Source organism: Cololabis saira, chromosome 21 (assembly GCF_033807715.1).
Source record: "Cololabis saira isolate AMF1-May2022 chromosome 21, fColSai1.1, whole genome shotgun sequence".
Classification (NCBI taxonomy): Eukaryota; Metazoa; Chordata; class Actinopteri; order Beloniformes; family Belonidae; genus Cololabis; species Cololabis saira.
This window is the reverse complement of record NC_084607.1, coordinates 30,537,167-30,549,942: the sequence shown is the minus strand read 5'-3', so window position 1 is coordinate 30,549,942 and position 12,776 is coordinate 30,537,167. Positions and strand designations below refer to the sequence as shown.

Below are 12,776 nucleotides of genomic sequence, written 5' to 3'. Positions count from 1 at the left end.
AATACATTTATTTTTAGATTCTCTAAATATAGAAATTACATAAACACTCTCACGAAAGTTTGTATTTCTACATAGACAGGGGTGAACTAATGCAACCCTCTCAGTTACATCTATTTTAGGTTGTAATTTGTGGCAAACAGCTAATAAAAACGTGTGTTTCTGACATGACAACAGCATTCTGGTGTCAGGTCTGGATGTTGTTATTGGAGATCAATACAATCTCTGTCAGTACCCAAATTTCCGATGGGCCCTGAAGGCGGCGCAGGCTCTCCTCCGCCTGCTCATCCATCCATTCAGGGGCGTGTGTGTGTGTGTGTTTGCATGCATGTGTGTGTGTGTGTGCTGGAGCGTCTCCTCCTTTCTTCCTCGCAGGGATCTCGCATCACTTGTGAGTGAACCCGGCGCCTGAGACGCAGAAGTTTTGCAGCTGGTCCTCGGATCAGCTCGACCCGCGACCCCCGCACCGCGACCCCGCCGCCGCCTCGCCTCTCCCCGGTGCCGGTGCCTCCTCCCCCGGATCCCCGCCGCCCCGGCTCCGTGGACCGCCTGAGACTGACTGGGCGTAGCTGGACAGGACCTGTGACTGGTAAGGTCCGGCCCGGTCGTTAGGACCATTTTCCCGCCTCTGGTTAATTATTCAGCCTTAATTAACTGAGTGAATAATGAATTAATCAGCATGTCGGCTGAACCTCGCCATTAAGGCTGATTTATGCTTCCGCGTTACACTAACGCAAAGGTTACGGCGCAGGGTACGCACACCGTACGGTTTAACACTCTGCGTCGATTTAACGCGGGACCATAAACCAGGCTATACTCGGGTTTCCACGTTTCCTGCAGAAACACCGCGGGACTTGTGGCTGCTGCTTTAGGGAACCGATATCTGTTAAAGGCAGAAGTACAATGGTTTTGGGAGGGTCTGGTCTGGGTGTCACGTCCCCTATCGTCCCTCTGGGGATGAGGGAGAGGCAGAGCCGGGATGTAGAGCCGGGATGGGGCGGTGGCAGGCGGCGTGCTCGCCCGCCGGCTTCCACCGCCACACTTAAATACTACCAATGTGAGCTTGTTTTAATTTAGGAAAAGGTGTTTTTTCTCTTTTGTGTGGCCATTTTGTCTGCCTTGTCACCGTGAACTTTCTCCTCCCGGCTCCCCTCCTCCATCCTCCCCGCCATTGTTCTGATGGTGAAGAGAGAGAGATGAGAAATGCCTCAAGCATTTATGGTTCTGCGTTAAGGTGCGCGTCGCCGCTTATCCTACGGCGTAGGCTCTGACGAGGGACCATAAATCAGCCCTCAGTCGCCTCCCGGAGATCGCAAATCTGCAGATGCTCACTCGGTGTTTTATTTTAAACATATATTACGTTATAAGTTTGGGGTGTTTTCATTGCGTGTCGACAACAACCTGTTTCCAGGGGGGCTGTAAAGCTGAAATGTCTCAGAAGAGTTGTTCACAGCCGGGCTTGTAATCTAGGTGATTAATTTCAACCCCCTAATCATGATCAGCTATTGTGGTTAAAAGGGCTGCAGGGGCTCCTTTACTCCCTCTTGACTGTGAATACGTGAAGATAAATGATGTGTCTTTCAGACACAGTCTGAAGAAAAGAAAAGGAAACGCAGTCAGTTCCCAAAATCTGATAGAAAGAAAAAAAAAAACACATAATAAATGGCTTAAAAAGCCCTCTGTTCCCCGCTCCTTTTCCCCTGAGGTGCAGAAGACGGAGAGGCATACATTGTAAAAAGCTTTGTGGCCTCAGTGGGAAATGGCTCGGCCATTAATATGTGGTGGTCCACCACGACGTTGATGTCATTTTGAGTGAATGCCATCCCAAGGCAACTAATAAGAGCCCTTTTAAAGGCTGAGCCACGCTGGGGCTTGGAGACTCCTTAAGCCAGAGGTGGGCTAAGCCATCAGCAAGTAGCCCCCTTTCCTCCTCCCGCCCCTCCTGGTGCACGGATGAGCGAACGGCTGACTCACAGGGCCGGAGGATGAGGCAGGGAAATGACAGGCAGGCCTAATGCAATCATGTGAAATTAAATTTGGTTTGCCGTTAAAAGGCGTGCTCTGTTTCAATGAAGTTACTCGAGTTGGACTTTGAAGGATTATTAGTCGGAGGATGTGGATTATGGCCCAGGGGCCGTTCTGTGAGTGGGGAAGGATTTGTCAGAATCTAAACCTCAATAAACCAAAGCTGATCGTTGTCAATTGAAAAAAAAAAAAAAAAAAAAAAAAAATGCAGTGGGAATGAGATGCAGTGGTCGTCATTTTTTATTGTGAGGCTTTAAAAAATATTAAATTTGGATGCAGTAATCTCCTTTTCATAGCAGAGTGGACTCTAGTTGGATCTTTTCTTCATTGTCTGAAGTCTCTTGTCTCTGTCAGAAGAGCCTGAACAACGGGGGTGGAGGTCTTTTTCGGTTTTAGACGCCCACTGCGCTGTGGATGAAAGATTCCTGCCCCTGACTGGCGTTCTCTTTAGTCTGCATGCATTTAAAAATGTGGTTCTGACTCATCACACTGCTCCTGAATCAATATGTGCATTTCCACACACGTCACAGCGATAACTTGCACTTAAAAAAAAAAAAAAAAAAAAAAAAAAAAAAATCAGCTATGATGGAAAAAGTGAAGAAACTAGTTTTCAGATGACTCTAAAGGGATCACGGCTCCTTCTATTCTGTGTTTTTTAAACTGGTCTTTGTAAGGTTTTATTTTGGGGTTATTCAAATGAGCCCCGTTGCCCCCCCGGCTGGCCTTTCGACCCGTGCCTCAGCCCGGAGAGCCCGGAGAGAGGGGAGATGTTTGTTGCATTAATAGACCTGTGTGTCTTGCTCTTTGCCTCGGGACTGGTGTTGGCGGGAGTGTGACTCACAAAGAAATTCCCCTCCACTCTCAACTTCTCAATAGTGACAAGGGCAAGCCTGTGCCTCTGGTCATCCGACTTTTTTTAAAGCCCAAACCTCCTCCCCCCCCCGGGCCTTTTTGCGCTGGTTGGCGTCATTAAAAATTACCCCCATTCTCTGCGGCTCTCTTAATCCGTGGAAACAAGTGCACAATAGTTTCTTGTTTTGAGATTACCACAACACCAACAAGTAACAGCGCGTTGGGCCCAATTTCCTTCTGTTGTCTGGGTGATTGAGGCTGAAGGAAACCGCCGTGAGCGCTACAGTCAATTTGCAGAGTGAAGATAGAGCAAAGATAAAGTTGGCTGCTGCCTGCGCTCGGAGTCTTGATCCCAGCCGGGGTCGGCGGTATCGCAGTTGTCCGTGCATGCAGCTGGCCACCTCTATTTACCAGCAGCTGCGGTAATTTGGTTTGGTCACTTAATTCCTCTGGTGGGCGGATGGACGGTCAATTTTAGGTCACAGATGAAGTGGGTGCTTCTTTATGTTGATAGTCTGTGAATGATGAGGTCAGATAAAGCCAGATAATGCCAGGCTGGCACTTGCCACAAGCAGCCATGTCTGGAATGATGGGTATTTCTGCCATTGGACACTGGCGTTCATTGTATTTGTTTTGCTGCTCTCCCGTAAAAGTGATGACTGTAAGCATTTTATTTGTTGTAAATCGTTTTTTTTTCATCCAGATGTTGTGGTTAGGGCTGGGGATCTATTCAAATGTCAAGAATCGATTCGATTCCGATTCTTAAGATTCAGAATCGATTATCAAGATTTGATTCGATTAGTTTCGATTCCGATATTGATTTGGGTTAGTGTTATTAAAACTGTTTTTTGAGCTGTTGCATGAATTATATGACTGTAGTTATGCAAAATATTACTACTAGTGTTATATTGAGATTCAATAGCAAGTATTGGCAGCTAATGATGCTGTAAGGACCAATCAGCTCCAAGAATGCTGATAGAACTGCTTTCAGAAACATTATGTGGGTCAGAATTACCAAACAGGAGAGGAGGAAACAGAAGAGGAAACAGAGACGGATGAAATCGGTTTTATTTTTTCCCACATTCCATTTTTATTTGTTCCTTTTTTGGTCTATTTTGGTTTTACATTTTTGAGAATTTGGTTTTTAGCATTTTTTGCAAATGTAACCCCAAGACTGTATATAAAGTAATGAAATATAGACAATTTATTTAATTATAACCGAACACTTCATACCTTTAAACATATTTAAAGGCAAAAACATGGCACCAGTTATTCTCGTGTCCAACAAAACATTCTTTTTTTGGGGATAAACAAAAAATAACCAAAAGTTGTAATGTAATGATGAAAAAAAAAATACATAAATAAATAAAAGAAAATAAACCCCCCCCCCCCCCCCCAAAAAAAAAGAAATTAAAAAAAAAATCGATCTTTAGACATATGAATCGATTTTTAGGAATTAATATGAGAATCGATTTAGAATTGGGAAATCGATTTTTTTCAACACAGGCCTAGTTGTGATGCATGATTTATTTCTTGAAAAGCGGCACTTCCTCGGGCGCTGACCTGGTCAACCAGCCCAATCTGCGATGCCGACCTCAGATCAGATTCCATCTGGAACGTGCCGTGTTCCTCTTCAAGCAGGATCTAATCCTCTTATGGACTCAGTCGTTCCACTTGTACTCTGTGTGTGGTTGTCCCAAACCCCCGGCACAATCTACAACGGGGCTCTGGAGCCATTCTGGTCATTTCTGCTGCCCTGTCCCTGTCCAGATGCTCCGGTTCTTGCCCGCCTCCTCTATATCTGCTGGATCTGGTGTCATTGATCCAAGCCACCAGCTGGTCCTGGGACGGCCTGATCTCATTTACCCCCAGAGAGGAGCTTGTTTGTGGGCAGGCAGCCCATTATGGAGATGATCCAGCAGCTCTTCAAGTTACAAATTAGCCTTAGTTTCTCTATTTTCCCTTCTTGTTTTGCTGTCTTCTCTTTTTTTCCATAAACGGGCTATCCTTGCCCATACCCTTGTCTATTTTACCCACTTACCCCCCCCTACTCCTAAATCCGTGTCATCCCTGCCTCCCTTATCTCCCAGGGGACAGGTCTAACAGCATCAGAGGAACCTGCCTTGCTAATGCACTTCCTCTGTCTGTCTCTCTCTGCCATCTGTGGATCTGCCTGCCTCCTTCCCCACTTTCTCCACTCTGATCAATATCCACGGAGAGCAGCTTTGCAGAGCCCTGCTGCTCGTCCCTGCAGGCGGTGGAGCTCAGCCAGGCTGTAGTACGGCCCCGGCAGTTGGGTTGGGGCCCCGTTTGTCACTGGGTTCAGCCTTCAACCACCTATTGTTTCGGGGGTGATGGACCCTCTCGTCCTGCCCCTTCACAGTATTGTCTTGTTTCTGGGACATACCGACCGAGGCCTCTAGTTCTGCAACATATACCTCCCTTGTTAACTCGTTTTTTTTCCCTTTTACGCTTCTCTCTGTGTCTCTCTGTCTCTGTGTCTTTCTATTCTGTCCGAGGACAGTCCAGGCAGACTGTACAAGATTAGCATCTCTCTTTGTCCAGGGTTAACAAGCTCTGTCGTGTTAATCTGCGCGTCCCCAGGGGGCCGTTTTTCCCCGAGAACGGGCGCTCCATGGGAAGCACGGTTTGAATGTTGTGTATGTGTTTATGTGCATCAGCTCTGACATTTGTGGGAAGAAAGGGGGGAAGTATGAATATAGGAGTAAAACTATAGCAGGCTTTGTCATTGTCTGCCGTTCATCACCATAAAAGCATTTCTTTTGGTTGATTTATTAATGCTTTTTCTTTTATTAATCCCCGCAAGAGGCTTTTTCTTACGTCTTGTAACTCTTATTTCTCTTAGGTTGCGACTGTAGGATGTGAGATCTTAGCTGTAGTCTGTGAAGAGTTTGGAGGATTAGTGCCAGCCGGTCTGATCACATGTTTCAGTGATCCAGGTGACTGTCACACAATCTGCCGCTCTCCCTCCCGAGCCAGCAGCCGAGGAGACTCGGGGACAGATAAAGGCTTGTCTCCTCCGCTCAACGGGGCTTTAGTTCTGCTTTACTTTATCTTACTGAGCGGCACGGCCGTGCACAGAACCGCCAGAAATCAATCGGTATGAATGACTGTACTGTACGCCGTTACTCGTTTAAGCTGACAACAAGCAAAGGAGGAGACAGGTGTTAGTATTTACATGGCCCACTTCTCTGCAAAAGGTAGGTTTGTACCATATTTGAGCCTTTTTTTTCCATTTTCTATGTAACTAATAATTGTTTGGAGTCTTAATTCGAGGGTAGGAGGATGACGGCGGATGTATAGTATTAAGGCCATGGGGTTTTTAGCCACTCATGGACCACTTTCTGTTAATTTAGAGGCAGCTGAAGATATTGGTGACATTTCTGAATCATGACCTCTTTGGTTCTTTTCTTTTTGACGTGATCTGACTAGGTTACAAGTAATCAAGTATGACTTTTAACGTGGTACAAGTCTGGACTGTAGCTGCCAGATTAAATAGAAATAGCAATAGGTCTTAATCACACATAAAATCGGCGGTTACGAGGAGTCTGACAGATCATTTAGTAAAATCCATAAAGGATAGTGATCCGTAAACGTTCTCGCTCCACAGTGTTAACTGCGGTAATAAACTGCAGAACTGAGTCACATTTTCACAGTGTCTGAGCTGGAAAAGACCGACACTGGTCGGACTGTCCAGCTCACCTTCAGCTCACCTTCATATCTGATCTTACAAACGATACATTGCATTTGTGAAATTTTATAAACACATTTTTGTGACAGAATTTAGGGGTGGGACGATACGGGTAACTCACGATTCAATACTAGAGCTGGGTATCATCACTGACCTCCCGATACGATACGATTCCGATACACTAGGTCCCAAGACGATACGATTTCCGATACGATACGATTAGATATCGATAATCTGGTTACAATAAGGGAATAACATGATCCTTCCACGCGCCACGTCCGGCCAGAGAAACCCCACCCTGCCTGGTGAAAAGAAGCAGCCTGCTCACTCCTCAAGTAAGGAGGAGACTTGAGCTCATTGCAGGGCCTCCCGGGGTTGGTAGATGGAGCAATGCCCAGGATTGACTTAGGTAGGAGCACTGGGTGATAAAATGGGGGAAAAAATCGTGATAAAAAAAAAATATATATATATTTTTTTTAAATCGATACTTGGATTTATGTATCGATAAATGTTCCTACACATGCATATCGATAAAATATCGATATCGATATTTTTAACCCACCCCTATTCAATACTGTGGCAATATGTGGCCCAAGATAACGATAATATCACGATACACGATATCTACGATATTCAATATATTGTAAGAAATTTCATCAACGATATATCACGATTTATGTGACTGAAAAAGAAAAAATACCCATAAAAAGGAAACACTGTAAAGCTGGAAAAATTAAAGTGCATGAACATTGATAACATGTTTTATATAAACCAGGACAGTGCACTGCTTTGTTTCTAATACTGAAAAGTCAGTAAGCAACTTAATTTTGCATAGTGCCTCACTGCCTCCTAGTCTTGTAAATATAAACACTGTACAGCTGGACAAATTGAAGTGCATGAACAATAGTGCAGTTACAACCATGTAAATCCATGTGTGTTGTAATAAAATATCGATATTTGCCGTCAGTTTATCAATTATTTATTGCGACAGAGAGCGCAACAATATATTGCAATATCGAGTTTTTTTTTTTGTTTTTTTCCCTCCCACCACTAACAGAATTACATGGCGTTATGAGAAACTGAGCGTTTGCAGAATGTTGTTTGGTGGTGCGGTTTCTCATGTGAACAGAGATCTCTTATTAACGAGAGTTTTTATTATTGTTATTATTAACAACTGTTAAATGAACATAAATGGATAGAAAAGGGATTTTTTTCAGCTGCTTTTATCCACTTCCATGCAGTGAACTGGCTGTGGACTGATATGAATTATGATGCAGTGAGAAAACCATGATTTGCTCTTTTAATCCTGCAACAGAGCAGAAATGGTGTCGGCACCACAACCTCATCACTTTCATAGGAGAGTCTGAAGGAAGGCTTCATTAACGTTATGGAAAAACAGTGACCAATATCTGAAAAACGAGTCAGCGGTTGTGTGAAGCCATTACGTTACTTATATCTGAACAGAGCTCTTGTTTCTTTATATCCAATAAAACATGATGTTGAATTGGGTTAGGCAATGAAGGCAGAAAGTGATATCTCTGTATTTCTCGTCAGCTGCAGATGGATCGTCAGTCGTGTCATGTGACAGGAAACTGTACATCCACTCACAGTTCGGCCTCAAGCCTGAGAAATAGGAGGGTTGTGTCTGGAATGGCACCCAGTGGAAAACCGATGCCGGCTAGTATTAAGTATGTGGCTATAGAACGAGGGGTATTTCCCTTTTTCTTACAGTCAACGGTTATCAGCTTCAACATCTCTGTGTTTTTCCTATCTTTGCTCTCATATATTGGATTTTGACATGTATTTTTCTTGTGTTTCTGTAGTGAGAATAATATTGCTCCCTCCCTCCCTCTCATCCTTCCCCTGGTCCACAGAGAGCAGCAGGCTTTGTTTACAGCTTGTTTTTCTGCTCAGGACTGAGGCAGTTTCCTGACCTCAGCTCGGGGGGTGTTTGGGAAATGTGTGAGAGATGATTAGCGTTTTAACTTCATGGAGCCAACAGTCCACGTCCTTCAGCCGGACTGAAATGAGAGTCATGCTTCCTCCAACTCCTGAAACATGCACCAATTACGTCTATTCCTCATTCTCATCAGGCATCAGCTTGATGAGAATCAGCTTTTTAATCTCATCCTCCGTTCTACTGTTTTCAGCTGGGGTCAGCAGCTAGCCGCACTTCAATCGTTCATTTATTTCCGACACCCGAGAGGCGGGGTTAGACCCCGGACAAGCCACCGGTTCATCATAGGGCCCAGAAACGATTATGAATGCCCACACTCAGTCACTCCTATGGAGAAGGCAGAGTCACTATCAGCCCAACATTTGTTGTTTTAAACATGAAGCTGGAGTGGAAAGCCCATGGAGGCGCAACGAGACCCTGTTTACATTAGTTTTATTTCTTGAGGTTTATAAAACGATGCTGTATCTTTTGGTTTTGTGCCCAGATTTGGCTGAGCGTTACTGAAACATTCAGTGGTTGGGCATTAAGCACTTGTGGCACGTGTGCAAGCGATCGGTGTAGGGTCAGGGAGCAGAAGGCAAAAACCTGGATAAAATTTATTTTTTCAATGAATCAGGCTGCAACACCAGTTTCATCTTCTCCATGTTGATTTTATGATCAATGAAAAATACAAAGTTTTCTTAAATTATTAGCTAAGCAAGAGATCTTTCATTACTCAGCTATTCCCCATCAAGGAGGTATGTTTTCTATGTCAAATAACTTATTAGTCAAAATATTTTTTCTGCTACTGCTCTATTTATGTGCTATATATATATATATATATATATATATATATACACATATATATACATATATATATATATATATATACACATATATATATATATATATATATATATATACATATATATATATATATATATACATATATATATATATTTCTGCTACTGGGCTTCCCTTGGCTAAAATATAGCAGTCAGTAAGGAAGAGTGATTACTGACACACGGGGCATCTAGTTGGGATGGGAGAGGAAATTGTGGTTTCTGGACATCTTTCATTTTTATTTCCCTGCTTAACTGCTTCACGTTAGTAGCATTTTTAAAAACATACTAGGCGTGATAGTACATGTCACTTCATCTGAAGGGTCTTCTGCTGTCCTTACATAACCTTTCATTGCTTTCCTTCAAATGCAGGGTGTATTTGAATTATTCACAGCGATGTAACTTCTTGTCGCTCTCCTCCTCCCCTCATCTCTGAGCTGCATCATTTTGTTAGTTTCTTTTCTCTTTTTTCACGATGGCACGGCACACTCAATCTTATATTAAAATGGGCCAACGGTGGGCCTTAAAAAAGTCCTATTTTTCATGACACTTTAAGGATGAACAACCTGTATATCACAAAGGCTGTAATTATATGTGACATAGCGCAGGATATTTGATAAAGGATTAAAAGCATAGCTGCTCACTGGTTTTGAGTCATGCCCACCATACTCAGATCATGCAATCAATAATGGTCCAATGTCCAAACATTTAATTTGAATCATTAGAAAAATGGCCATGGTTCAACTTGAGAGCACAGTAGGGCTGTTCGATTAATCGATTTTAAAGGTTTTTTTGGGCTCTAGTGGCCCTTTATTGAAGATGCAGACTGGAAAGGGGTAGAGAGAGAGAACGGGGAAGACACGCAGCAAAGGTGCGCGGGCTGGATTCGAACCCTGCGACCGCTGCAGGAGGAGGACTGTAGCCTCAGTATATGGCCCGCTGCTTAACCCACTGCGCCACCGAGCGGCCCTCAATTAATCGATTTTAAATCGTAATCGCGATTATGTAATTAGAACGATGTTAAAACGTGAAAATCGTAAAATCGATTTTTAATTTTTTTTTTTTTTTTTTTTACCTTGTCTGCACACATATTAATGATTGATACCATATTAATGATTGATGGAAATACCTCTCAATACCTGCGACAAGTGCCCCATCGGAGAGGCTCTTTAGTGTAGGAGGGGGCGTTGTAACATGCCACCGGGCATCCCTCAAGCCAGATGCGGTAGACCGGCTCGTGTTCCTTGCAAAGAACTTGCAAATGTGAATAGCAAATGTAATGAGTGACATTACACACCTCTACCTCCTTCATGGGTTGCATTATTATTTAGCATGCAAAGACCCAGTTTAGTTTAATTAGAAAATGTCTTGTTTTATTTAATTGGAAATATAACTTACTGTATGTTTGCAAGTGCTGATTTGCTGATTTTTTTTTCAGAGATAAAACTTTATATTTTATTATATTTTTTAAAACTTTTTTTCAACTTATTTTACAGAGTTTTGCACTTTATTCATTAATTTTTGGTTTAATAAGAGCAAAGTTTGCACTTAAAGCCCAATGGGGCAAATGTTCAATAAAAAAACAGCATATTTGAAATCATTTCTTTGCCTTTTGTCAATTCACAAAATAATCGTAATCGGATTTTGAGAGAAAAAAATCGAGATTTTATTTTTGGGCAAAATCGAACAGCCCTAGAGCACAGATGAAGCAGTAGTCCCAATGAAGTAAAGTACAAAGTAAATAGTCAAGTATTCCTTCCCTAGTTTTAAACTGAATGTCTGAAAAACGTTGAGATGGAGCTGAAAAGTGGGTTTCATGCCACTACAGCTGATTTGTGGTCAAGTCGGTTTATTGAGCCATACGAGCGTCACGCTGTACGCACTGTAATCGCTGCCCAGCATCCTGTTCACCACACGCGTCGTCGTGGTAACGCCTCCAGTACATGTCAGAGGTCTGAAATCACATCTCTTTTGCAATAGTCAAGATATTTTTCCCCCAAAATTGTTGACATTTTAAAAATGTGGTAATGGCACAACTATCCATTTCAAGGGCTGTTTTGAACAAATGGAAACCATGCGGCATAATAGCTCTGAATGGGGTGAAGAAGTGACTGAGACAATTGTTGTAATGCAGTGTGGGCTGAATGGACAATGTGAGGCTTCGGGCCAGCGTGTGGCATCTTGAATGCAACTTTTATATTTCCTTTCCGAGAGGAGGAGTGATGCATGGACACATTCCAGCTTATTTAATCACTTATGGCCTCAGAAAGAAAGAGAAACTGCATTAAATTTAAGGGCTCTTGGATGAACCAACTTGTTGATGTTGAGTGGAGCCGCACAAGTCAGACTCAGCAGTGAATTATTGAGACTGCTGCTGCTGCTGAAACATGTTTGGAGCCTTTGTGCTGTATTATGTGATGGAAAAAGAACTCAGTGGTGATATAAACTTGAAAATGATAGATACATCTATCAAATTGAATACATAAATAGTCTACAATAAGAACAAAAACAAGAATATAGTTGTACTTTATCTAAGAAATTGAGAATATGTCTGAGACATCGGAGGGAAGGTGCACTGCAGCCAACCCCGGCGAGCACAGGAAGTAGGCCGGTTTATTAGCCGTGTTAAAGGGTAAACTGCAGCAAGATCTTGTGTGGAGATAAAAACAAGCCAATTACAGGGTCAGAGGCCACCGCACTTGTTAAAAACGCCTCAAAAATCACATCAAACCCACCAACATCCTGTTCTTATGCTCAAATCCTCTCTCAACTCGCCTAGGGAGTCGATCTGTCTTCAGTGTCTCAGTCAACCGTGACTCAGTTAAGGGGAATATATACGTTTCTGCTGTCATTGTGCACACAGGCCCTTCCTCTGTGCATCTTTCCCGGTGTCTCCCAACCCCCACTACTATCAGCAACGCTTCCTTCCCCCACAATCCCTCCCTTATTTAGACACAAGGGCCCGGGGATAGAGAAAAGGCTCACCGACTGCATATGCATTTGTGCAGTGTGCACGCACGTGTGTGCGGTGTCAAAGCGGAGTTGTCTTTCTCCAGCAGCGATCCGTGCACGCCCTCGGACAGTTGGCCCGGCTTTAGCGAGGGAGCGAAGCGGAGGTGCTTTGATCTGGGCCTTTGTGTGAGTTTCTTATTTTTAGCTGATGCGGTTAGTCGTGAACAGGCATCACAGCCCAGGAGCAGACGGGACGGCAAGTTCATATTTAGCTCAGTCGCTGTGATATCATTTTATTGTTTCATCAGGCACTGAAAAATCCTACTTTCTAACTTCTAACAAGAGCCCTCCCTGCTCAGATTTATAGATGGTACTAAATGCTGAAACGGGGCCAAAGCGTTGCTGCCTAAAAATGCTGATGAGCTGATTATTCAAGAACTGCGTGTTCATGTCTAGACAA

The 12,776-nt window shown here is 43.3% G+C and overlaps 1 protein-coding gene across 3 annotated transcripts in view; it reads left to right on the top strand.

Moving 5' to 3' along the window:
* Positions 1–325: 325 nt before the first annotated feature.
* Positions 326–12,776, top strand: part of prr36b (proline rich 36b) — a 51,663-nt gene continuing 39,212 nt past the window's right edge. For 2 of the 3 annotated variants that reach the window (XM_061712627.1, XM_061712629.1), the window contains exon 1: positions 326–586. The gene's annotated coding sequence lies outside the window, so the exon portion shown is untranslated. Of the gene's footprint in view, positions 587–5,862; positions 6,096–12,776 lie in introns of those variants that run through there. The other variant, XM_061712628.1, reaches the window with a different exon arrangement.